This window comes from Terrapene carolina, unplaced genomic scaffold (assembly GCF_002925995.2).
Source record: "Terrapene carolina triunguis isolate 2854851 unplaced genomic scaffold, T_m_triunguis-2.0 Scaffold88, whole genome shotgun sequence".
Lineage (NCBI taxonomy): Eukaryota > Metazoa > Chordata > Testudines > Emydidae > Terrapene > Terrapene triunguis.
This window is the reverse complement of record NW_020664439.1, coordinates 14,124,253-14,151,648: the sequence shown is the minus strand read 5'-3', so window position 1 is coordinate 14,151,648 and position 27,396 is coordinate 14,124,253. Positions and strand designations below refer to the sequence as shown.

The 27,396-nt window shown below is 43.1% G+C and overlaps 1 protein-coding gene across 1 annotated transcript in view; it reads left to right on the top strand.

Moving 5' to 3' along the window:
• Nucleotides 1–6,759: 6,759 nt before the first annotated feature.
• Nucleotides 6,760–27,396, top strand: part of SERPINE2 (serpin family E member 2) — a 38,865-nt gene continuing 18,228 nt past the window's right edge. Inside the window, exon 1 of the mRNA XM_024193201.2 lies at nt 6,760–6,856. The gene's annotated coding sequence lies outside the window, so the exon portion shown is untranslated. The remainder of the gene's footprint in view (nt 6,857–27,396) is intronic.

Here is a 27,396-nt window from a genome sequence, read left to right as displayed (position 1 = left end):
GCTATAATATATATTCTGCTTACTGTATTTTTCACTCCATGCATCTGATGAAGTGGGTTTTAGCCCACGAAAGCTTTTGCCCAAATAAATTTGTTAGTTTCTAAGATGCCACAAGGACTCCTCAGTCTGTATCAGCAAAAACAACAACACAGCTACCACTCTGAAACCTGTCACACAAGATGGACTCTATCAGTTTCAGGTTTGAAGCAGCGACTATATCTGATTGAGCCATAAAAATCTCCTGAAAAGGGACTAAGCTTCTTTTAAATGTACCCTCACCTCAATTATACACACATATTCTGCTAATAACCCATTAATGGATCTCGACCTATTTCGGGAAACCACTGTTTAGTAACGGATCTCCTGTTATGCACTAATCCTTGGCTATGCCAAACCACAGATGAGACAATTAGCCTTCAAAAAACCTAGGGGATATTGCTCACTCCAGCTTTGTATTGAGTATGAACCCTAAAAAAGCAAAAATTCTTATCTCTGTGAACATAATTCTTATTGGTGTGTTCAGGTGTCCCACACTGGTGTTTTCATTTACAGGCCTATTATAACCCATGTCACTAATACATTCTAGTTAGATTGCTTCAGATAAATAAGAACTTAGCTGATAAGTGATATTATCTGATTCCTGTCAATGAGTAAAAGCATAGCAGCTAACAGTCCACTGTGCTTACAGATTAAGAGACAGAGTGGGAAACTTAAATCTTATTCTCATCCAAAACTCAGCCAAATGGTTTGGGGTCAAATCCTGGTCTCATGTACTCCAGTGTAAATCAAAGAAACTCCATTCAAGTTAAGGTACCCTATGAGTGATGGATTTGGCCTCAGATCGGCTTACTTGGTGTTGGGTTTTATTTATGTTTAAATAGCTGCTGTGTGTATACATATATAGTATATTTTGGCAGTAGACTGGAATATGTTATTCTCAACCAGTGGTTCATGTCTCTGGGGAGTCATGTAGGCAATTAGGGGGTTGCGAGGTACTGAAAATTTTATTAGTCTAAAGGAAAGAAAATCTCACTCCCCCACTTCCTGCACACATACTCTTCAAGTATTCTCTATCAATGTCTCAAAACGCACATAAATAAATTATATAGGCTTCTCATTATAATCACTGATACTTTTTGACTTTTACTTTTATAGAAAATGCAAGGGGGTTGAAACATTTTTGACTTTGAATAAAGAATTGCCACCTGAAAAGGTTCAGCAACACTGATTTAAATCTTTTATTCTCAGCAGATGGCAGCATGCATAGGTACCAAAAAGTAAGCATTCTCCAAAATTAGGTAGTGGATAGACACTGTCTGTCAAAACTACACCCTATCTTGTCAGTTTTAGACTTACTTGTATTTAAATCAGTTTTCCCATATTACTTTGATTTTTTTCCCTTTTGAATTTGATAACGTCAAATTTTTCCATCATGACAAGATATTTTGCTATAAGTGAAATAGAAATTGCTGACATTTTCTGTAGCCTTATTGGTATCTGTCTGTGACTTTAACCCTGTCCCTTCAAAATGACTAGGTCTCGTCTGACAAAGCTATCTGGTTCTAAGTATAGCCTTGTAACATATTAGATATGAGTATGAAGTTTTCTTTTATATACATATGTGCACCAAAATTTAATATAAACATAAGTACCTTCATATGAATGAATTCAAATAGTAACAAGACATATATTCAATTCAGACCTATGTACAAATTTAGGGTGAAATCCCCTCATCCTTACTAAGGCAAAACTTCTCTTGAAGTCACTGGAGTTTTTTAACTAAGTAAGGACCTCAGGATTTGGCTCATTAATTTTAGCCTACATACAAAATCAATCCGTGCTAGTACAAAATAACTAACAGGCGTGATGCATGATGTTTTCTTTAGATACCTGCACATGTGTTAATAATTTACTTTACAAGAGGTACAATTATATAAGGCCATTAATTAATTAGAAAAATAGTGATTACTTATCTGGGCTAGAGGTGGCTGCCCTCTTCTACATGATCTTATACTGACAGTGCACCATGGCAACCAGAAAGTGGAAGGAAGAAGGCTGCTTTCTGGCAGCATAATTCCAAGGCTTTGCTTACAGTGAGCTGGGAGCTGTGCTACCCAAACTGGGTTTTAAATACAACTGAAAACCATTTCAAGCTAATTTGGTGGAAACACTCTTGGTCTTGTCAACATCTGTGTTTAAACTAGAAACAGACCTAGAGTGAAAAATTTGGATTTGGATCCAAACTTTGCCAAAGTTTGAGGATATTTAAATGTGGGGTTTTGGTTTGTCTTCAGAGACTATGGGGTACTTGCTAGGGATCCATAGCTGGCCAGTCACTTGGTTCTGGTTCCCCCTCCTCCTTATTCCCAAAAGCTAAAACACATTAAAGTGTTGCTAAAAATACATTCCTAATATTAGTGTTCCACATAGTTTTCACAGGGATGTTCTGTAATCATGAAAGGAAGGTGAAAGGGTCTGCATGATCACTCATAGTCTCATGGATGCATTCTGCTCCTTCTGTCTCTATATTAACATTTGGTTCATATGAAGAAAGAGCTTGAGAATGTCAAACTACTTGAAATGCAAGGGTTTTTGCATTTTCCTCTAAATGGGTCCATTTTTGCAGAAAATGTCACTAAAGTATGCACATTTTGGAGGGATGAAGAGCATTTCTGAGTGAAAATAAGCAAAAATGGGCTATGTATTGAACAATGGTGGTATTTGTGTTGAAAACTTGCAAAAATACTCAGTTTGGTTGATACTGCTAATAAAGCAAAACATTATGGAACATTGTCTGTCCCCAAATCCCAGTCTTTACTGCCTCTCCACTAGTTGCCCCCTCAGTTGTTCTGAACTGGGGGGCATTTCAGAGAGGAGATTCTCCACAGTGCACACTGGTACAGAGATTCTGAGCTGCTCCAGACTGTGGAACAGTCCATAAGCAGCCCTGAGGAGGCTGCGATAAATTAAAGCATCCTCTGGCTGTCCTAGTTTATGCTGGGTTGTATATTGGCTCCCAGAGCAATACAGAAACCCAAGGGCATAAAGATGGTTTAAAGCACCTTTGTTCCTCTCTTGCTGGGCTGCATCTCCTTTGCTGTGCCTGTAAAATGAAAAAAATTGTAACTTTCAAAGAGCTCTAATGTGTAACCATGACTGCTGCACTCCACCAGACTCATAGGATGCCTATTTGTTTAGCTTGCAAATGACCCAAGTGGTATTAACAGGGCTGTCAGGCTCCTCAGGGCTGTCAGCCAATGTTAAGATTAATGTACATTTCCCAGTATAATACTTCCTCCTTGTCACAGTGCCATAGATGCCATCAAAATGTAAGGGAAGGGCCAAAGCCCCCTCAAACCAGGAAATTAGCCAGCTCCAGGCAGTAACAGTAGCACCTGTGACAGAGAACACATCAGACTGAACACACACACTCAGGGTGAGTGTCTTAGCCTGACAAAGTGTATGTGTGAGACAAGGTGGCTGAGGTAATATCTTTTATTGGACCAACTTCTGTTGGTGAGAGAGACAAGCTTTGGAACTTACACAGAGCTCTTCTTCAGGTCTATTTTCAAACTCTGTGCAAACTCGAAAGCTTGTCTCTCTCACCAACTGAAGTTGGTCCAATAAAAAAATATTACCTCACCCACTGTCTCTCTAATAACCTGGGACTGACATGACTACAGCAACTCTGCATACAAAGTGTATGTGTGTTTGCTTTATTCACTGCTGGACTAAAAGTTTTGGGAGGGGAAATGATAATATTACTTGCAAATAAAGTAAGGGAGTTAATAAGGCAAGAGGGGAACAGTTGGGGACAAGCCAGGAGCGAGGAGGATTCTCTGGGGCTAGAGATGGGGGAATTTAGGACAGGAGTGGAGTGATTGCACACAGGCGTGAGGGGAAGAAGTCTATAGGGTTTCCAGTGCCCGAGTGAGGCACTTGCCTCAGGCGCACAAAGCGGCAGAGAAAAAAAAAAAAGCCATTGGCACGGAGATATTTATCACCTGGGTGATCTCCCCCCCCGGCCCCACCTGCTGCCCCCCCCCGTGCCTCCCCCGATTGTCCCCTGGCCGCGACTTGTTCCCCCCCACACCCGCCTTCCCTGGCCGGGGAGCAAAGAGTCCCTGTCTCTCCCCTGCAGCTCCATGCTGCCTCCCTGCAGCAACTGCTGCCACAGGGTCCTAGTGCCCCCCGATCTCGACTGCCAGGGCAGACTGACTCTGAGCCTGCCCTTCCCCCTCAGACCCTTTCATTTTCCAATGGGACCCTCCACCAGCACAGGGGGACCCTCCCACCCGCAGTCACCGCTCCTGCCCCATGCTGGGCAAGGAGGCAGCCCCATCCCTCACCCCCAGTGAGGCTACAGTCAGGGGCAACAGCAGGGGAGGAGGCGCATGCAGCACCCTCTGGCACCCACCACGGGGGAGGCGAGGGAGATTCCTGGACCTGAGAGGGGCCCTAGGAGCACATGCAGTGACAGTGGTGGGGGTGAGTGTGCTGCTGGGGGGGGGGGCAGGAAAGGGGGACTCCTCCCCCAGAGCTCGCTGCTGCTGGCAGGGAAAGGGCTGGGGGGAGTCCTCTCTGGCCCCTGTCCTGGAGCAGCCTGCCTGCACCCCAAACTCATCCCCAGCCTTGCCCCACCCCAGACCCCACACCCCCAGTCAGAACTTTCACCCCCCCACACCACACCCTCAACCCTCTGCCCGAGCTCTGAGCCCCTCCAGCACCCCAAACACCTTATCCCCAGTCACAAACAGAGCCCTCACCCCCCACACTCCTCTTGCCTTGAGCCCCTCCTACACCCCAAACCTCCCATTCCCAGCCCCAGACAGAGCCCTCACCCCTACTCTCGCCCTGAGCCCCTCCCACACTCCAAACCCCTCATCTGCAGCCACAACACACAGCCCTCACCCCTGCACCCCCATCCCTCTGCAACCCTCCCATCCCCAAACTCCCTCCCAGAACCTGCACCCTCTCACATCCCCAAACTCCCTCCCAAAGCCTACACTCCAATCCCCTGCCCCAGCCTAGGGCCTGCACCCCAGAGCTCCTCCCTCACCCAAACTCCCTCCCAGAGCCTTGGGCATGTGGGGGGGGGGCGGAGTTTGGTTGGGGGCGGGTTCTGGGCACCACCAAAATTTCTTCTACAAACCTGCCACCCCTGGTCCTGTCCTGCAAACCTGAACTCCCAGCATTCTCAGGACACATGATATCCAGCACCTCCCTCCCCTGTGAGTCCCTCTCTGGATTGGAACTGGACTGGAACCAAAGACCATCTTGGAAGCAACATTACCAGCCCAAGCAGTCAAAAATCATGAGTTAGACCCCCCAAAATCACAGGCTCTACTGCCGCCGCTTCATTCATTCTTCAGCGGCAGGCCCTTCCCTCCGAGAGGGACTGAGGGACCCGCCACCAAATTGACACCGAAGAGCCGGCCCTGGGGGAGGGCGCAATTTTATATTCTTGTCTCAGGCGCAAAAATACCTAGTTACGGCTCTGAGGGTTTCTCACCCAGGCAAAAGGGGAGAGTATTTTGGGTTGGGGTTCTCCCATGTGGGTGGAGTGGTGAGTCTGAGATAAAGGTGGGTAACCTCTCACACAAGCAAGAAGGTGAAGAATGGAGAGGAGTTTGGAAAAGGTGGGTGGTTGCTTTCTCTGTCTGGTAAGGGTGGGGTGTAGCAATGTCATGGGTAGGGAAGGAGAACAGATTGGGGGCACTAATGAAGATTTTACCTCCTAAAGTTTCTTCATTTTATTAGAGTCTATTTTCAAACTTTTCCTAGCAACTGTAATGTAAGGGATTTTTTGAATTTTAGTTTACAGAGCTCCCATATTGCCCATGTGCTTCAATCCCTCTGCTCTTTCTTGCTAGGGTTACCAGATGTCCCCTTTTTATAGGGACAGTCCCGATTTTGGGGTCTTTTTCTTATATAGGCAGCTATTACCCCGCACCCCGTCCCGATTTTTCACACTTGCTGTCTGATCACCCTACTTCTTGCTCTACTGTAGAACTACAAACATGGGGAAACAGGTAGAGTTTGGAAAAGGGGTGGGCAAGGATATAGGGTTTTATATTCTGAAACCTGCTGCTCTTGGGTGGGTGTGTGGATGTGGGTGCTTGCTTGCTGACTCCGCATCATGTTTCCATTCGGGAGATGTGAGCAGGGACCTTCACATTGGGTGTATGGATACCAAGTCCTTCCTCCAGGACAGACTGTAGCCCAGGAGCAGTGGTCAGGTGAGGTCAGACTGCAGCCTCCCCAGGCCAGCAGTGATGGTCCCTGCTCCAGCTACCTCAAGCAAGGGTTGAAGGTGATGGTGTGTGTGTGGGGAGGAAGTTGTGGATTATCTTAATATGGCACTGGGAGAGGGGGGAGTTTGGGGCAAGCCACAAAGGGCAGGCTGTTTCTGGGTGGCGATGGAGGGTGGGGGAGGGAGTGGAATATGTTTATGGGAAAGGTTGGGGGGGTCTCAGAAGAGATGTTTGCGATGAGAACAGGAGTCAGGATCTGTCTCGGAAAGGACGAGCCTGGCTCAGAGGGGGCGAGGGTAATGTGAGGGCCAGGTGTGGACCCGCGGAGACTGGGGGCGCGGTTTCCCTCAGAAGGGGCGGGGCTTGGGTAGGCGGAAGCGTTTCGGTTGGGGCTGGGGTGTCCGGGAAAAGGGCGGGGTCTGGCCGAGAGGGCAGGATTGGGGCGGGGCTCTGCTCGCGCCGCCCGCTCCCACCGGGCGGGCGGGGATAAATCCCAAGCGCGGCAGCGGCGGTGCTCAGTTGCTGAGGGGATTTAAAGGGACCGGAGCCGTCGCGCCGGAGCCTGGTCTGCGCACACCGGGCACTCGCAGCAAGGAGAGTAGGTGAGCGTCCCGCTCGGGGAGCCCCGCCCCGGCCCTGGGGCAGCCGAGGCCCCACCCCCTGTGTGAGTGCGTGGGCTCCGGACAGTGCCCGCTGCTAGCCCCGGGGCGGGCGCGGTCCTGCGCGGAGAGGCGGCTTTCTCGGGGCCCTGGGGTCGCGCTGAGCATGCTGCGGGGATCGTTACCCGCCTCCTGGCAGCCGGCGCTCCCCCGATTCCTGGGGTCCTGCGTCCCCTGAGCCCGCCGCCCCGGTGCGCGGTCCTGTTCTCCCCTGCCGGATCCCCATGGCCCCGGGAGGGGCTGCCCATCGCCTGCCTCCGGTGGGGGAACCTCTCTCCCCCCTCCCCCACTTCCTATCCCCCGTCACCGCCCCCTGCTGGCGCAAGGCGGCTGGCGCTAGGGTAGCGCCAGTGGGAGCCTTAGTGTAGACGAGGTGCTTACAGTTGGCAGTGCTTTTTGTCGCCTCTGTGGCCTCACATGGGGGTGCTGGAACAGTTTTTATAGCGGGGGTGTTGAGAGCCACCACTGAACCAACTGTAAACCCTGTTATTGATGGAACCCACTGCACCCCAGCACGCCTAGTTCCAGCACTTATGGCCTCACAGTGCCATAGGGGTAAAAGCACCAACAGCCGCATGGGAGCTTTGTCTACCTTACACCCACTGTGGCAACTGTCAGTGTTGAAAACAGTGGAAAATTGCTTGTAGAGAGCCTCTGGTAAACACTGCTGAACATCTGTGTTGGTGCTAATATCAGAATAGTGACAGTAAGGAGGCCCATAAAAGACTATGGGCTTGATTCTGCTCTCACTGACTCCCAGTGTAACCCCACTAAAGCCAATGGGGTTATATTGGTCTTAAACAGATGTAAGGACGAAGAGAATAGGACCCCTTTAGGAAAGGGCAAGAGAGGGAGCTATTGGATAAACACTTAGTACAAGCCACAATACAAAGCTGCATTGTAAGATTTGTACTGTGTCTTCAGAACACTATCATTGCCATTAAAGAAGAATTACAAAGTTAAAATAGAAAAATGAGAGCAGAGGTGTACTCTGAGGTACAAGCAGGAGGGAAACATATTTTTTTCTGATTATACTTGGAAATAGATGAGAATCTGAGCTGGAGATATGTGGGAAACTGTTCTAGTCTATCAGGATAACACTCTAATAAAATGACGTTTCAGTTAACCTATGGGTATACTGTATATGCCAAATGATAGACTGGATAAAAACTGAATGCTCCCAAATGTGCGATTATTCTTTGGTACACTTTTAAAAAATCATTTTTGTCTAAAATGTTTATCTGCATCTTCAATAACAACAATAATAATAATAATTTAAAAGCTTTTTTCTTTAAAAAAGAATTTAAAATTGAATGCATACAGCTGAAGTGTTGGGCAGCCACCTCTCTGATGGAGGCCAATAACCAACTGGTGCACAGGGGAAATCTTGGGCCAATAACACAAGGACAAATCCTTAATCTTATGCAAAATACCATGTGATCTTTATCCATGCAACAGACAAGACCTTTATGTGTGTAGTTTTTGTTTTTAAAGATTTATGACCACCTCTTCTGTATAGAGCTGTCCAAATTCTCCAGAGAAATTTTTGTTCAATTAATGTTTTGGGGAACGTCTTCTATTTGGCATATTTATTGATAAATATAAATAGTTTTGACGACTCCCACCCACGCCAACTAACTAGCTAAACTATATAGGAACAAATATTAACAAATGGGCTTTTAACAAAAGATTGAAGTCTGACTTACACTTTGAAAATATAAAGCACTATGCAAGTTCTAAGTATTATGTATTTCAACTGAATAGATTATCCTGGTCTCTAAAGTCTCTTCCGGTGTTTTTAGTGCCACCCACTTGCATAAATTGTTACATAAACAATAGTAATATAAGAAAACTGTAGCATGACTGGGGTACTTCTTAATGCTTTATTTTTTTTAAAGTAGATAGTGTCTGCTTAGCTTTTGAACCAAACTTCCAGGAATCAAATGCCCTAAAATTAAATCACAAGGCCTAATGCTCTACACTTTCATGTGAGTTTAGTGCCAGATCTCACTCCCTGAACCAGAAGAGGCTACTGGTCTTCAGTGATGGATGGATTGGTCCGGATGGGCATGGATGGTGTCCTTAGCCTCTGTTTACCAGAAGCTGGGAATGAGCAACAGAGAATGGATCACTTGTTGATTACCTGTTCTGTTCATTCCCTCTGGGGCACCTGGCATTGGCCACTATCGGAAGACAGGATACTGGGCTAGATGGACCTTTTGTCTGACCCAGTATGGCCGTTCTTATGGTCTGACTTGCTCAGTAGCAGCTCCTTCAGCCAATTAAAGAACAGGGTCTACTAGCAGTGAAGGAAGTCCCTTTCAGACCTAGAGATTTAATCATAATCTCAGACATGGGCTGGGGTGTTTTGTGTTGTTTGTTTCCCTAATGAATATTTTGTCAGATATTGTTTCTTTAGTTTTAGTATCATAAGCAGTCATTCAATCACTGACTGTCTTCTACTGTGATGAGAAATAGAACAGTGGTGGAGAAACTGCAGCACAAGATTGAAGGTCAACCATGAAAGTTACTCTTCTCGAGTAAATTTTCTTTTCCCAAAGGTGGCAACATATTTATGTACAGAGTTAACTTAAGCAGGTGATGAGCTGGTGGGGGTGAAATTCGGGAAGGAAGAAGACAAGAATTTATCTTGGCTGGAATTGGGTAAATGATACTTTTGTACTTAATTTAAAAAAAAAAAAAAGACCCCGAGTGTATATCAGAATAGCAAATTGTAGTTAACTAGTACCTTTGTTTTACATCTTTAGAGTCTTGCAAACCAGCAAATATCCGCAGACAATGTTTGCTGATCGGATGCAGATACAAATCTTGTATCCACACAGGGCTCTACTTATCTTGATAGATATGGATTATCCTCAACACTTTCATTTTGGTGGAAGTTGTGGATGCTTGGTATGTTTCAGGATCAGGCCCTTTGGCTTTTGTTCACAGTAGCCAGTAATGTCTTGAGTAGCAAGTGTGTAAATGCAGAAGGAGCTGTTTTACGTAACTCAATAAGTTAGCAAGCCTAATGGCATCTCTGACATGGTTTTGGAAATAATTTGAGATGATACTCTCAACTTGTTAAAATGGGCCATTTTCAAGTTTGAGGCCCCAAGATGTAATCTCCTCGTAACCGTATGTTTATTGTCATACTGTTCTTTTACCCCTTAAACAGACTTTGTATTCCTGGGCTGCTCTTCAAAAATAAATCCAAGCAATTAATTCCCCTTGTAATCTTGGAGAAAGTAGGTTGATAGCAAAGAAAAACAATGTTCTTATGAGTATTCCTCTGACCCCTCCAAAAAGGTTTCCTGTGAATCTTGTGTAGTGACTACTCACAAGCAGTAAGCAGATGTATATAGCAACACTGTGTGTGATTTGGGGAATGGGAGAATTTGGTGCATATACTGGTGATCAAAATACAGCTGCATACCTGTGGAACTACCAAATGTACTCTGAAGACACAGAAAATAAGGAACATCCCAAACCGGAGATCAAGGTGATTAAATAAATGAATTCCTGTGTGTGTAAAATTTGCAAGTTCCAAGATTTAGCATTTCTGATGGCAAGATAGTGAGAAATAGGGAAAGCAGGTGTTCAGTACATAAGTAAACTTGGGTGTAAAATGAGCGTCTGCTAATAAGAGCAGTTGAGATCTTCACAACGGACAGGTTAAAACTGCCGTTTTAAGATGTTACACAAGCTGCCCCCACCAAAATCTATTTTGTTTTTTTTCTGTTGCATCCATTACTAAGGTATTCAAGAGCTTTAAAAATATGACTTTTCTCACTCAGACTGGTGGAGAATATAGTAATCCGTATGGGTGGTTGCTTACATGTTACCTCATCACCTAGCTGAGGTATGTGGTGTAAATTCATGCCAGTACAACAAAAGATAATTACATAAGGCTTCAAAATAATAGTCAATCTCACGTAGGGACATATGCAGAAATATTGCTGTTCCTACTGTTTGTCAGTAACAACAGGTAAAATAGGTAATGTCTCAACAATCTACAAAGGTTTTAGCATACTTCTAAAGTCCTGAGATATGGTCATGATCAGCAGTTCAACAACTGTTGTAGAACAGGTATATCATGCTTTGCATCTGGTATGTGTATTTGTGGAGGGGGGGAGCCATGTAGAACATGCAGTCAGACATAATGCAGACACCAACTAGAATGTGGAAAAGCAATTTATTTGATAAGTCTGTAAACTGGCCACGGATAAAGTAAATATGAACCAGATTCAGTTATTTTTTGATGACTTGGATGTCTTGCCTAGCAAGAGACAAGGTGCACGAGGTAATATCTTTTATTGGACCAACTTCTGAACAGTCCAGTGAAGGTATTACTTCACCCACCTTGTGTCTCTGATATCTTGGGACCAACATGGCTACAACAACATATACAGAGGCCTGCGGTGGGGGCTGGCTTGGGTTAGATTTGAACTTGTGTAACTAGAGGTGAAAGGCTCTCAGTATCTTAACAGTTCCATGAGCCATCCAGTCTTTTTAACACTGATAAAATAGTATAAAGCAATTGGATAAAAATAGAGAGTCCCAGTGGAGGCTTTTTCTTCTAGGGAATCTTATTTAGGGTTGTCTAGACAGCTTTGATTGCTTAATCACAAACATGCATAACATAGGCCCTTTTAGTATTCATTGGGGGAAAACCAAAGGCAACCATCAAAGAATTTTCTGTTAACTTGGTATACTAAACTGAGTAAGTAATAGTAGAATTCAATATCAAAGGTCACATATCCTGGGAAAGAAGAGGATAAAACAGATTAATCATCTCTGTAAGTAGTCTTTAAAGGGCTGCTGTTTTTTGCATTGCATTAGACGTCCCTCACCCCAAACAGTCATAAAACTTTAATTTGAAATAACTTCACAGCAGACATTGCCAGGATACCTACTTTAAAATGACATGTAGATTAGACAGCCTACGTTGACCATAAACCAATTCTGAACAAGTTGAAAAATCTGTAAAAATTATTCTACATTTTGCTTTTTTTCTTTTGGCTTTGAGGTGGAATGTAGCATGGAAGAGTCAACCCTTTTTATGTATTTGTTTATTGAAAGCTCTAACATTACAAGATGAGGAGAGAATCTTATTACAGAAATAACTTTCTTGATATTTCCATAAGATAAGTCTGAATGTTTTCAGTGTGTGAAACCTAGCTGGATATATTCAGGTTCCCTTGCCTGTTCAAGCACACCCTCTACCGGTTGAAACTGTTACAAAAATTTTAAAAATCTACTATTAACTTGATTACACACTGAGCTCTGTTGAAAGGCTAACTGAAATGTGGCTTTTTGGGAGGGGGTGGGTGGAGAAGATAAAGCTGTAAATCTCCTGGGTTCTTGAACACAGTCTGTGTAGATTACACACTAAAATTATTGCCAAGATTTGTATATTACGACTCAGACCTGAAAACATACATGTGAGGAGTCTATTGAATTTTAATAAATTAAGATACATAGATGTTTTCAGGATTGGGATTATTAACTATATCCACATGTTGATTCAATATAAAATATATTTGCCACATGAATTCATCTCTAGTGTGTATGTATGTGCTGGTGTGTATATATAGGCAAATTTTCATAACCACAAATTAAGTATGTTCTATAAGAATGGATTACTGTACCAAATAGTAATTCACACTACTAAAATGCTACATATGTAATAAAGACTATACGGTATATTCTTTAGATATGTTGAAAATATCTTGCTGGACAAATATGGGAAATCTTCTAATCTTATTTTGTATATTCTGATTTCAGTTTTTGTGCAAATTGTATACAGTAATGCTTATCCCACTAATTACATATTACACACACAAAAACTGTTAACAGAACACCATAATTTCAAAATCAAGAATTCAAAAATTAGGAAATGCCAGAAGTAAGATTGCCCATGCATATGCTTCCACATTCATATGCATTATGACACAATCTTTAATTACCTGATCACATTATTTTTTTCTACAGGGGGAGTAGGAACTTGAATTTTTTGGCCCTGAGGATATGGAGAGCCCCTGCTATCAAGCATCGGGGCGCCAGAGCATTTAAAAGAAAAGGTCTTTTTTTTTTTTTTTTTTTTTTTTTTTTTTTAAATAACATGGGCCAAACAATGTATTTTTGCTTAGCCTCATTCTTGGAAGTGGCTGAAATAATAATAGTAATTAATAATAAATAAATCAGCCTCAGGCAGACTCCGGCATGGAAAATTTCAGCTCCAGCTATTAAAGTTGGCAAAGTTTATAAGCAACCGAAAACAGGGGCCTTACAGTGGGAAATATTGGGTAACCTTAATCATTCTTGAAAGAATTAATGTGTACTACATGAGTTGTGGTGTGGTATAAAGAAAGAAATGTGCTTTTTGTTGCGAATGAAGTTAGTAGCCTTGTAACCAAGGCAGTAATGTCATAATACAAATAAGTGCCGTGCTAGCATTTCTGTCTGAATGCATGCCTGTCCTGCCCTATATTCAGTTATGGATGTTTCAGATGACATTTTCACATAATACCAAAGCAGATTTTTACTTTACAAAGCAGAGGTATAAAAAGTCTTAGTCCTAAATAAAAATCGTGTTTTTGTTATTCTTGCAAGTACCTACAGTGGAAGGTCTAGGACACCGCATTGATGCATCTGATATGGATTAAGAACCTTCTTATGGATCTGAACAAGACAAACTTTCATGCTTATACTTCAGGACCTTTTAGAAACCTTTTATACAGGTGGCCATATGGTGCTGCTGATTGCATGCACGACAGTGCTTCTCTCACAACTGCAGCTCAAAGTTGGTTTTGATTATTTCTTATAGACAGTTTACAATGTTGTGATGAGTAGTTCCTTGCCAAAAGACTTTGAGTGAAGTCTCACACGACTTATACCCATCTCCTGCTCTCCTTAATTTTTGACTGCTTAGAGCAGTTGAGATATCATGTATTCCAGTGTCACCAATATATTGGAGGAGCCTAGCTTTTCAGACACCATGTGTTCCTGAGTGTTTGTGCAGTCCTTGGCACAACTGGGTAAACAATACTGATTGGTCCTTTATACAATAATGGTTGGATCTACTACACAGCACAAATAGCTTGCCTTTTCTTTTCAGCAGCCACAATCAGGGCTGTGGCCCAGCTGTCTGTCAGTGGGGGGGAGGAAACCACCTAGAGTGAAAACTATTTGCCTTTCTGTAGCCAGTTTAGTTCATATGTCTCAAAGGTTTTAGAACCAGAGCAAAATAGCTGCCTCAGACCTGAACTCCTGCTTTGAGGAACCAGAAGGAACATCAGCCTTGTCCCCTGAGGGAAGTATACAGTTTGGGGGTCTGATTGGCCTTGTTGCTTTTCCTGTATATACACAATGGTGCCATGAGAGATTTAACTAGTCAGAGGAGGACCTAGCCACTATGGTCATGCTTTTTACTATTGCCAGATTAGATTACTGCATTTTAATCTAGTTGGGGATGAAGACTAATATGTGGAAACTTCAATTTGAATAATGGTACTTTCTGAGCAAGAGAGATTTTTTTTCTTCTTCTTCAAGAGTTCATCACATGAATTCTGTGCCCATTCTGGGGGTTCCCTATTTTATTGTGGATGTACTTGGTTCCCTTGCTTTAAATACTCCAGTAGTTCTCAAACTTCATTGCACTGCCCCCCCCCCCCCCCCCCGCCTTCTGACAACAAACATTACTACACAACCTCAGGAGGGGAATCGAAGCCTGAGCCTGCCCAAACCCCGCTAGCTCAGGTGGGGAGGCCAAAACTGAAGCCCAAGGACTTCAGCCCAGGGTGGGGGGCCTGAAGCCTGAGCCCCGCCGCCCAGGACAGTGGGGCTTGGACTTTGTCCCTGGGCCCCAATAAGTCTAATGCCAGCCCTGATGACCCCATTAAAACGGTGTTGTGACCCACTTTGGGGCCCCTTCCCACAGTTTGAGAACCACTGAAATACTCCATCTGAATGGGAAGAGAGGACAGAGCATTCTTAGCAGAGGGCACTTTCCTAAAGAATTCCATTGTAATGGTTGTAAGCCTGACCAGGAGCATGGTGCAAGGCCCACCTTTTTGCAAAACCTTTTACATCCCTGTAATAAAGAATGGCCTGCTATAATCCCTCAGGGATAGGTGAGGAGGAATCTCCAGTAGTACCTGAATTGAGGAATGGAGGAGAGAAAGGGTCTTAAGAAATAATTCAGTGCATTCTTAATCTTGTCTTCTACCTAGAAATTATAGTAGTGTTTCCAAGAATGGACTCTTTTTTTTGGTACATTTAATATTCTTCCTGCTCACAATAATAAACTAACCACCAAAACCAACTTGCTTGTGGCAAGTTATTTTACTTTTTATTTTCATGAGCAAGGTACCACTCAGTTTTTGTCACTGGAAGAATGGGTGAGTTTAATTGTACCTGGGTTAATAAATTTTTATGCTGATTTTTTGCAAGACTATGTAGAATTTCAGTAACGGGGTTGGTGGAGACAGCCCCATTATTGGATGTCTTATTTTTTATCACTTAAAAAGCAGATTAGTCAGGACTGAACATTGTGGTACATTGGAGTGAAAATAAACTCTCCAAAAGGAGAGGCATGCAGTCAAGATAATCAAATCATGACTCCAAAGTTAACCTTGTATGACCACTTTCATTTATAAACCTGATCATCTATTGAATATTCTGTGTTTTTAAAAAAAACAAGAAATCCTCCCCACCCCCCGTGTGACAATCACTGTGTGTAGTCTGTGTCCAGAGGGATCCTTATTAAGGAAAGTTTGCATGTAACCGGAAAAGGTAGTTTCCAAAATGTGTTCCACTTTTTAAAATTTGCTTTTTTTTTGGACTGTTCATAATTCAGGTTAGAAATAACTTGTTTCTACATGAGACAAGGTCGTTGAGGTAATACCTTTCATTGGGCCAGCTTCCGTTGGTGAGAGACACACAAGGGTCCAATAAAAGATATTATCTCATCCACCTTATGCTAATATCTGGGACCAACATGGCTACAACAACACTTGTTTCTGAAGGAACATTCTCTAAAAACTAGTCACAGGATGATTTAACATGTTGGCATGCGTCAGTATGTAGTTACTAGAAGCCATTTATGCTTGTATTAGAACTTGTGAATGGTTTAAATGTTACAAGCTCCAGTTAGATTAAGCTTTTTTTTTTTTTTTTTTTTTTTTAAATCCTAGCTTATTTAACTGCAAGGATCTCCACAATATTACTAAGTCAACCCGCTGTCTTAGGAAAGAAAGATACTAGCATTTTTTAGTTCTTACCGGAGGAATCCTCACTCCTTGTTTTGTCTTTCTTGGTTTTGTTTTGGTTTAATATAGTAAGGGCAGGTCTACACAACAATCTTAAGTAAACCTATGTTAGGTTGACTTACAGCCACCTCAGTGATTACTGTGGTGGCTGATGTCCACATTACCCTCCTTCTGTCAGTGATGCACGTCCTCACCAGGAGTGGTTCCACCGACTGATGGGAGCAGTGTGGGGGGCTGAGAGCCAGAGCTTGCAGCTCCCTCTCGGGAGCTCAGCTGCTGCCCGGTGCTTCTCACCTCAGGTTGGGAGATCCGGGCCTGGAGTCCAGTCGGCAGCTGTGCTCCTGGTGAGGAGCCAGGACCCTGGTGGGCAGCAGGGCTCCCAGCGCAGAGCCCAGGGGGCAGCCCCAGCCAGAAGCCTGGGTAGCAGCTCAGCTTGGAGCGGAGACCCGGCAGCAGCCCACCTGTGGAGCTGGCTTTCTTGTCAATTTCAGGGCTCCAGCCAACAGCCAATGTAAGGAACGCAATATTTGCACTGACACTGTGTCTCCCTAACTACACCAACATAAGCCCTATGCCTCTCATGGAGGTGGAGTTACTATGTCGGTGTCGTAGGGCACTTAGGATAGGTCTACACTACGGGGGTGGGGGGTCGACCTAAGATACGCAACTTCAGCTACGTGAATAGCGTAGCTGAAGTTGCGTATTTTAGGTCGACTTACCTTGCTGTGAGGACGGCGGCGAGTCGACCGCTGCCACTCCGCTTCCGCCTCTTGCCGCGGTGGATTTCCGGAGTCGACGGCAGAGCGATCAGGGATCGGTTTTATCGTGTCTTCACTAGACGTGATAAGTCGATCCCCAATAGATCGATCACTACCCACCGATCCAGCGGGTAGTGAAGACGTGCCCTTACATTGGTGGGAGCAAGGCTGTAGTCTAGATACTGACATAATTCGGTTGACATAAGCTGCCTTATGTTGTCCTAATTCTCTAGTGTAGACCAAGCCCCATATATCATCAAGACTGAAACCTGGCCCCACTTGCTCTCAGCATCAGCATCTTCTTGGAATCCCATCAGAGGCAACAGACTGGATAGTTGTGAATTTCTCCTTCGCTAACAGAATTCCCCCCCCCCCCCACACACACACCTCAGTGTGGGTGTGGAATGTGGTAAAGAGAGGTTAGAGAAGATTATCCCAAAAATCTTCATCACTGGCTGTGACACTTACATGAACTTTGTGTGATTTCCTTCCACACACCCCCCCCCCCCCCCCCCCCAAAAATGTACTAGAGATTAAGGGGAAAAGATGGAAAATAACACAATTTATTATTTTTGTGATCACTGTGTCAGACTTCCTGACTGAATGAGGTTATGGTGCTTCAGTAGTTCCGTCGTGTATGTAGTTGGGCTCTGTTGATTTTCAAGGGAATGGTGTGGTTGCCAGATTTTTTGATCCTGGCCTGTGCGTGGTCACTACCATGACTATAACCTGGTAAGAGTCAAAATATAGTTAGATTTCAAATGAATAATTTTTCATCAAATCACAAGTATTTCCTAGTGAGCATTCATGTGGTTGCTTCTGGGGGAGGTTAGCCTGACATACCAATTTACTTTGAGTCTTCGTTAGGTGGTGCAGAGAGTTGAAATGGGGGTCTTCAGTTCTGGCTGGATTTTGAACCAAGTAACACCTTTTTGGGGGTCTAATTAAAGGGGATCTGCAGAGAAGTGAGGGGAGGTGAGAGGAGACTTGTGCCTCTGGTTTATTATGATGCATATGAAGTCTTGCAAGATGAGGTTTTTGTTTACACTGGAAAATCAGGTCTTGCCTTTCCTAGAGTCTATGGAAAACTGGTAGGATTAAGTCATCAGTGATAACATACAAGATAGCCAGATTAATTAAAATGGGGCTGTTTACAAGTGCTTTGTGTGGTGCTTTTTAAAATTTTTGTTAACACAAATATCTTGGAAACATTTGTAAAAAGAGGTGTCTTTCCCTAATCTTTTCAGCAATCCCTAATTGCTGGAGATTGGACACTAGATGGGGAGGGCTCTGAGTTACTACAGAGAATTCTTTTCCAGGTATTTGCCTGGTGGGTCTTGCCCCCATGCTCAGGGTCTAACTGATCACCATTTTGGGGGTCAGGATGGAATTTCCCCCCCAGGTCAAATTGGCTAAGATCCTGGGAGGGGAGGGGTGGTTGGGGTGGGTCTTCCTCTGTAGCATAGGGCATGTGCACGTTTAAACTAGTGTAAATGGTGAATTCTCTGTAACTTGAAGTCTTTAAACCATGCTTTGAGAACTTCAGTAACTCAGCCAGAGGTTGGTCTATTTCAGGAGTGGGTGAGGTTCTGTGGCCTGCAATGTGAAGGTGGACAGACTATAGGGTTACCATACGTCCGGTTATTCCCGGACATGTCTGGCTTTTTGGTAATCAAACCCTCGTCCAGGGATAATTGCCAAAAAGCCGAACATGTCCAGGGAAAATACCGCCGTCCGGGCACTTCCCCTCCCGGGCTCCGGCTGCTGTGCTCCTCCCCTGACTCTTCAGCTCTGTTTAAAGCCGAGCTGCCCGAGCGCTACCGGCTTCGGGCAGCCCCCTTGCCGCCGGCCGGGCACTTCCCCTCCCGGGCTCCAGCTGCTCTGCTCCGGCGGCACAGGGTCCGGAGGCAAGGGGGCTGCCCGAAGCTGGTAGTGCTTGGGCAGCTTGGCTCTTAAACAGAGCCAAAGAGTCAGGGGAGGAGCACAGCAGCCGGAGCCCAGGAGGGGAAGTGCCCGGCTGGGAGCGCAGGGTCCGGAGGCATGGGGGCTGCCCGAAGCCCGAGTGCTACTGGCTTCACGGTTTGCCGGGCAGCCTCCAGACCCTGCGTCCCCGGCTGGGCGCTTCCCCTCCCGGGCTCCAGCTGCGCTGGGGAAGCGCCGGCCAGGGGCGCAGGGTCTGGAGGCTGCCCTGCAAACCGTGAAGCGCTCGGGCAGTCCTTTTCGCGTGGCTGGGAGGGAGGAGGGGGAGTTAGGGCGGGGACTTTGGGGAAGGGGCGAGGAATGGGCGGAGTTGGGGCGGGGCCAGGGGTGGGAAAGGGGCGGGGCCAGGGCCCGTGGAGTGTCCTCTTTTTTTATTTTTTAAATATGGTAACCCTAACAGACTAGATGATCATATTGGTTTCTTTTGACCTTAAAATCTATGGATCTGTGAGTGGGTTTATTCAAATAAGGGCTCATAAGCAACATCGCACATCTGAGTAGTTTCAGCAAAACCAGCAAGGACTAGATTTGACTTCCTGGTCCTTCATATTTCTAATGGAGGTTTAAAGGAATATTTCAGGCTGTCTTTGTACATCATAAACAAAAAGAGCACAAGCACAATTTTTTTTGTTTTCCTTGGCATGTCATCTTAAAACACTGAGCTCTCTAGAAGCTAGTTAGTTAGTCCCTGTGCACATCATGCCAGCGCTGTTTGAGAAAGTTGTAAATCCCATACGGTTGTGCTGGTGGAGTTGATTATATTAGCGAAGATGACAATATAGTTCAGTTGCTGCCAGCATCCCACTAGAGTCCAATGTTTGAGGCTTCTCTGAGTGTAAAAGTCCTGCTAGCAATGAAGTTAGTCTGCATTTACTCTGGTGTTACTGAGAGCAGAATTTGACACTTGAGTTATCTGTCAATTCAATATTACAGAAAGTTTTACAGAACATTAATCTGCTAGACTTTCATCTCTGAAGATAAATATTTGAATCCTGGGTTACATCCCAAACAAAGATGAATTATATTCTCAACTCTCAGATAAGGGCTCTAAAAATCCACCAGTGAGTTTTGTATGTTGAGTGGTATGATCATAAAGTTGTATAGGTGGAAGTCACCTTTCACTTTGGCAGATCTGCTGTAACAAGTGAAATGGAAATAAAATGGTCAGAACATCCTTCTTGACATACCTGTATGTACAGTGGCTTCTCTTGATCAAGACTTGAAAGGGCATGCCATATTGTAGCTGCAAATCTTTTGTCCTGTTTATCATAGGTCTCAGACACAGATGAGTTTGTACAAAGCTACTGTCAGATCTGCTTGTGCATTAGATCCTGACTAACCAACATTCTTTTGCTTATCATTCACAGAATATGCAAGAGTTGTGTCGTCACTGTTATTTAGTGATGGAATACAACTTGCAAGGTCACTCTAAAATATGCAACAACACAAGTAATAGCTTTATGCAACTATGCAAAGGTAGCACTGTTTCAAACACAATCTTAAATATTTTAAAAGAACTAGATATCAAGTCAGCAGATCATACTAAATCTTGTGTAACTTGCCCCGCTTTCAGCCAGAGAAATGATGGCTGTCTCTCTTGCAGAATCCTCCTTTATATCTGCCATACCTTTGACTGTTACTGAGTTTGGGCTTCTTTCACTGCAATAGTATTTTGTACTTACAGTATCTTCCAGACGAGGATCTTAGTTCATTGTACAATTAATTTAGCTTTACGTCCTCTTGGGAGTAAGAAAGCTTTTCCATTTTATAAATTAGGAAATTAGTGTAGAGCTTAAGTGACATCACAATGGGAAGCCAATGACAGAGATGACACTAGAATCCAAGTTTCTATAACAAGAACAGAAGGTATCTCAGAACCCTAAGATGTAGAATCCTGGAAATACACCTAACATGTTTGGTACGGTGTGGTTCATTAGGAAACACACAATTTTTAATTTCTCTGTATATTTAAATATAACTTACATTTCCAAATCTGTTGGGTCAAAAATTGGACAATTACATGTTTTCCAGTATATAATGGGCAGAGCCTCAGCTGGTATAAATTTTCATAGCTCCATTTAAATTAATTGAGCTATGACAACTTAAACCAGGTGCAGATTTGCCACAAATTTCCTTATCGTCCATCATATTTGATGTTCAGTGAAATGGTGCATTCTCCAACTGACCTAATTTGCCAGCCCCCACCCAGTGTTTTAAATAGTCTCTTGCTTTTTTGGGGGGAAAGGAGGAAGACAGATGTGTTGAATAAACCCCCATATCCTATTGAGTATTGAAATTGTATCCTCTTCCTTTCACATATAACTGAGTTTTTTGACTCAAGACTGCGATGTAATTCCAAACTGGCTAAACCATCCTCTCAGAAGATTTGTTCCACTTTGTTTTCATTTTTTTAAATAAAGACACCATTTTAACCCCTCCTAGGTACTTACATGGCTGCTATTACTATAGTAATAGGAGTCTCACAATCTCTTAATGTATTTATCCTCACAACTCCGCCATGCGGCAGGTAACGTTGTTATCCTCATACTGCCCTGTCTATCAGTATCCATCTGTTGTCGCTTGTCTTATACTTAGGTTGTAAGCTCCTTGGGGCAGGGGCCATCTTCTTTTTTTTGTACAACGCCTAGCACTGTGGGATCCTGGTCCATGACTGTGCCTCCTAGCATACGGTAACACGATACTATTCTTAGTTACTGCATAGTATGTCATGTGGTTTGCTGCACAATAAAAAGTCTGAAGAAGAAATCCTTTAACTTTCCAAATTGTTCGAAGAAAATATATTGATCTGCATGTACTAAACCAATTTATGCAGCCAGCAAGATATTATCCCTGTTAAGATTAATATAGTAGTAAGTGCCATAACTATTTTAAAACATTTTAAAAGCTAGCAATCAACTTTTCTTAGCAACATTTTACACATACTAAATCTTACAGCTGCTGAGTAGTAAACAGCATAATTTAAGAGATGCAGCAAGACAAATCTACTGCACCTGACTCAGCAAATTTTTTCAAATCAGGCAAATCTGAAAAGCTAGTCATTTGTTAAGCAACAATTTGTTAAGCAACAATAATGTCCTTGGGTGGCATACAAGACCCTATTTTCTCATTCCCTGTCCCAGAGTACTGAATATCTAAAAGACAAAAGGGAGGAAATAACACGGAGAGGACACTGGAAAGTCCCAAAGAAGGATAAATGTTGTCTTATACCTTTGAGGGTTTGGTTGGATTTGCCCACTTTTGGTGAGCATTGTGAAAGAAATGAATTTTGAATGCGTAGAGCTGATGAACCGTGGTGGTAGATGGCATGCCTAGAGACGGAACAGAAATAGAGAAGGAGACTAATGGAGCATGAGACTGGCAACTTTAGTGGGCAAGGAGATGAGATAAGAGCCTGAGAATTTTATGCAACTGAAGAGTTGTGAACAGCCTTTAACTAGCGTGAAGAAGAGCTTGCCAACAGGATATAACTGCTACTAGCAGTCGTGGCAACATATTCCTGATGGATTCATCCCGCTCTGCCTTGCTTCACTATGTAGCTAGATTCTGGTCTTACTGCTTTGAAGGAACAGTTGTTCTGTGCAGCACAGCCAGTCTCAACCAAGATTTACAAGTTTTGTTGAGCATTTTTCCTGCAGGACTGGACAGAGGGTTAGCAGCAAAAGTAAAACGTCTGTCTTTAGCTTCAGGCATTCGAGCTTTGTAAAAATATTAACTTGAAATAAAATATCTGGTATCCTGGCAAAAGTTTGTAGTATAACTGTCATGAGAATTTAAATTGTAAGGTAGCGGAATGGTTGGCACTCTGATAAGAAATAAGTAGCATTGTGCTTCGGATTCCCTAAAGAATTCGTTTTTGGGCCTGATTGTGTAATCTTTATTCAAGCAAAACTCCCATAGGCTTTAACTCTGTAGCTCTTCTTGGAAGGATCCAGTCATCCTGTCAGTAATTCATGTGGATTTAAATGGAGAGTTGGAATTGTTTTCCCTTGTGTTCTAAATTACCACATCATGGCAAGGATACATTAGGATAGAAAAGTCATTCTCTAATGATCTGACCCTTTAATAGTTGCACTTTATGGTTCTTTCAGGAGGATATATTTAGCTTTAAATGGTAGATTTTAACTCTGGGTTTATTTCATCTTAACACAACTGATTTATTATGTTTGCCGTCCACTATTTACCTATGTCCAGATGATCTGTAGCTGCAATAAAGGCATTGACTAATAAAAAGGAAGAAATAAGGGAGCCCTAATTTGCTTGTGCATTACTGTTGCCTACCTGGTCCAAAAATACTTGGCTGTCAGACTTGTTCCTTGCTGCTGTGGGGATGGTTTACAGCCTCAGAATCATCAAGTGACTCTTCAAAGGGTTGGCATGAGAGACTCAACTGGCCTAGAATGTCCTGCCATCAGAAGAGCCTATTGTTGGTCTTGCTCTTACAGCAGGGGTAGTCAATTATTTTTTGTCAAGGTCCAAATTTCTTGGTCAAGATATAGTCAAGGTCCAGACTCTAGAGAAAATAATAATAATAAAAATAACAATGATAAGTAAGATTTTGGGGTCCATTCAAAAGTGTCTGGTGGTGCGGATTTTGCTCGCGGTCTGCCTGTTGGCTACCCTGTCTTACGCTCTTCTTGTTTCTTGGCCATTTTAGCACTTTCTGAATAGGGAAACTCTGACTAAACTAAAGAGAATTAAGTTAAGAAATATTTGGGGACTGGAGAGAGCTCTGAATTTGTGCTGTCCACTGTATGAGGATGAGTGAATTTGACATATTCTCAGGAGATTGAGATAGATTGGTGGCTCCAAAACATTACAATTCCTTTGAACTCTTGTGTCCAAGTTTGTAGTGGAGGAAGGGAAATATGTCAATATAGAAATTAACATTGGCATTTAATATGAGTGAGAGAAGGAACAAGCTCATGTGCACACAACAAGTGTGGTATTGAATTGGGATGTGAAAACTCAAAGGAGTATGTCCTATATCTTTTTAATCAGCTGAAGAGCATACATACCACATTGTTGCTCTTTACATTTAAAAATTAACTGTACAGTACCTTAACTTCCAACTAGAGTTAAATGTGGGTGGTACTTTGAATTTGTCTGGACTAATTAAGTAAATCAACATGCCATCGATCATTCTAAATGCTGGTATTCATTAAGGCATTAACATAAAGTTGTTCTCTGTAGCATTCCCATGGACAGATGTACCCCTCATAAAATCACTAGCTTATGGCATTTTAATTGTCTCTTGGTTGAGAGTTGTAGCACAGAGACTAGGATCAGGACCAGCTGTGCCCCCCAAAAGACCAGGCCAACCCTCCAAATCAGACCCGACCCACATCCCTCCCCAGTCTGAACCCCCTGAACTGAACCAGACCCACATCCCTCCCCAGACCAAACTGGATCCGTCCCGCATTCCTCCTTAGTTTGAATCCTACAAACTGGACCAGACCCACATCCCTCCCCAGACGAAGCCCCCTGAACAGAACCAGACCCACATCCCTCCCAAGCCCAAAATGAACCAAACCCAAATCCCTCCCCAGACCAAACTGGACCAGACCCATATCCCTCCCTAGACCAGGGGTGCTGGTGGGGGGATGGGGCAGGGGACAAACTTGTTTTTCACATGCTCATTACTTTGCAAAACTTTCACTTAGTCAGTAGGCACCTGCTAAGCCCAGCCATTTCAGTGCATGTTTCTTAACACGGGAGGTTAGGCAGGGGTGGTGTAAACTCCCCCAGAAGTAACATGAGAGAGACTGTAAATTGTTCACTGAATCACAAAAGCAAAAAACAAACCTGACTTGACTCTGAGAACATGGAAAATCAATACAGTATTAAGGTCTCTCTTCTGTATTTGCTGCAAGCTGCTACATTCATGCTTAAAAACACTATGGAAGAAAAATATTGGTATCATCTTAGACCTGTGTGAGCTATTTAGAACAGTTTATCTGATGAGCTAGTCCATTTTTTGGTTCACAAGCAAATTCTAGCTTTTTTCATTTCTAATTGAATAGTCTATATGAACATATTTTAGCATATGGATTTGAACTGTACTTGTGCCATATCTGCCGAGACTAGTCATTTTTGTCACATGGTATTGTTTCTGTTCCCTGATTGGATGAATGCAGAAAACAGGGATTTCATTACACCCATCCTGGTTTCTTGCTTCTCTCAGGGCTGGTCTACACTGGGGGGGAGGGTCGATGGAAGAGACACAACTTCAGCTACAGGAATAGCGTAGCTGAAGTCGACGTATCTTATTTCTACTTACCTCAGGTCCTCATGGCGCGGGATCAACAGCCACGGCTTCCTCGTCAACTCCGCTACCGCCGCTCGCCCTGGTTGAGTTCCGGAGTCGACGGGAGCACGTTCGGGAATCGATATATCGCATCTAGACGAGACGCAATATATCGATCCCCGATAGATCGATTACTACCCGCCGATTCGGCGGGTAGTCTGGACGTACCCTTAGAGAGAGGGTCAGGGCAGTTTGTGGAGCTGGGAGGAACTAGGCTGACAGGATTAGGGAATTTTTAGAATATTTTTAATCCTTTCTTTACCAAGCCCCTTGAGTCAGGCCTTGCCTGACACATAATTGTTAAATAAAGAAATAAATAAAATTACCTGTTGTATAATTAGTTCTGGGATCCAGTTTAAGAGTAATTGCATATTGGCATTTACATGCATGGTCCCAAGCCGTGCAGATTGCAGCAATATCCTTATCTGGTTTATTTAATTGCCTCTGATTAGAGTTTTTGCGTAGTCCTGCAAAGGGTAAAATCCGATGTCCTGTTAATATTGTTTAAATGTGTTAATGCAAAAGTTTTGGTTTAGGGTTTTGGCAATACTATTCAGTGACAATGTATTGTTCAGACACTTGATCTTGTTCCATTTACTTCACTGTTTCACCTATCTACCGAGTGCATTTACTGAGTTCCTGTTTTTTGTCATGTGCCTATTCAGCACAGTCAAAAAGACGCACGTAGGCCAGGAGGCAACCTTAACATGGGCATTATCAGCATAGTTTCATTGTCATAACCTGGCTTGCCTACAAATGGCAGGACATAGTGACTTACCTCAAAGAAACAACACCTTCACCACCACTCCTCCTCCCTCTTGCTCTGGACAAACTTTGAAAAGGAAGAAGTCTATTACTTCCTCATCTAGCCAAAACAAAATTTGACACTTAGGTTTGTTTACAAATATATTAGTACAAATAAACCCTACTAGTTAAACAAAATTAATAGTCAACATGATGGATTGAAATTCAGCTTCTAGTTCATCTGATTGAATAATTTTTCCTATAATTGGTTCAGCTCTAGCTTATATCATGGTTCTCAGGGGAGGAAGACAAGGGGAAAAAAATCTTACCTGTACAGGTCAAGGAAACTGTACTAGATTATTGCTATCAACTGTGTTGTAACTAACGTGGTTGTATTGTGATGTGGATAGATAGGATCTGTTACCTCTGTAGTTCCCCTTAAAAACTCTATCAACTGCTACTGTTCAAATCCAGTTTAGTCTGCAGTATGCTCAGAGCTCCAACTTGCCTTTTTGCAAACTAATAGTTGCTTATACATCAATCCTTTTAAGAATGGTTATAAAAATTTAAAAAAAAAAGTTAAATTTAAGTTTAAAGGGCCACCATTTTAGGTTGATGGGCAAGAAGTTTAAAATGAACATAGGCAAACAGTTTTCCAAATCCTAAAATAAAAAGCTATCTCCTCTCCAAACTAAGGACTGTAACATGCATGCATACAGTAGATATTGAATCTGAATTCCTCTTCTAGATAACTTAATAAATCAAGACCCATGAAGTTCTCTCTGGATACATCTACACTACAAATACAATTGTGCTGGGGGACTAGGTTGGGTCATGACTATTTTTGGGTGCATTTAAATTGTGCCTTGGTTCCGTCTACGGTACAGGAGCAAACCATGATTGAATTATGTCCCTTGAACTATGATATAGCCTTGACAAATACAACATTTCTGGTTTTTCCATTTCCAAGATTTTAGCAGAGTTCAAGTACACTGATAATTCATTGTTGCTTTGCACCTTGTGTGATCATTTACACTCATGCCAGATGGGTGCAAACTTACCATTCTGACCTTGTAGAGTTTTACACCCACTTTGTAATCCCTTTGCCCTAATGTAAATGACTATACAAATTTCAGTACAATGCTGATTTGGGACATTGCCAGAATTGCACTGAAAATCAGTGTGTATATGAATGACTTGTACAATTAGTGCTCTCCAGAAACTGCAAATGCAACAGAGGTCTGGATCTTCAGAGGGAGAAGGAGTGAAACCATTCCTAGAGCTTGTGCATATAATATACAAATTATCTGAGTTTTAATTGACTGTATATAAAGACTTATTAGATAATGATTTTTATAACTTGTCTTCAGTAAACCAGGTAACTAGTGACTTTTGTATGTTCAA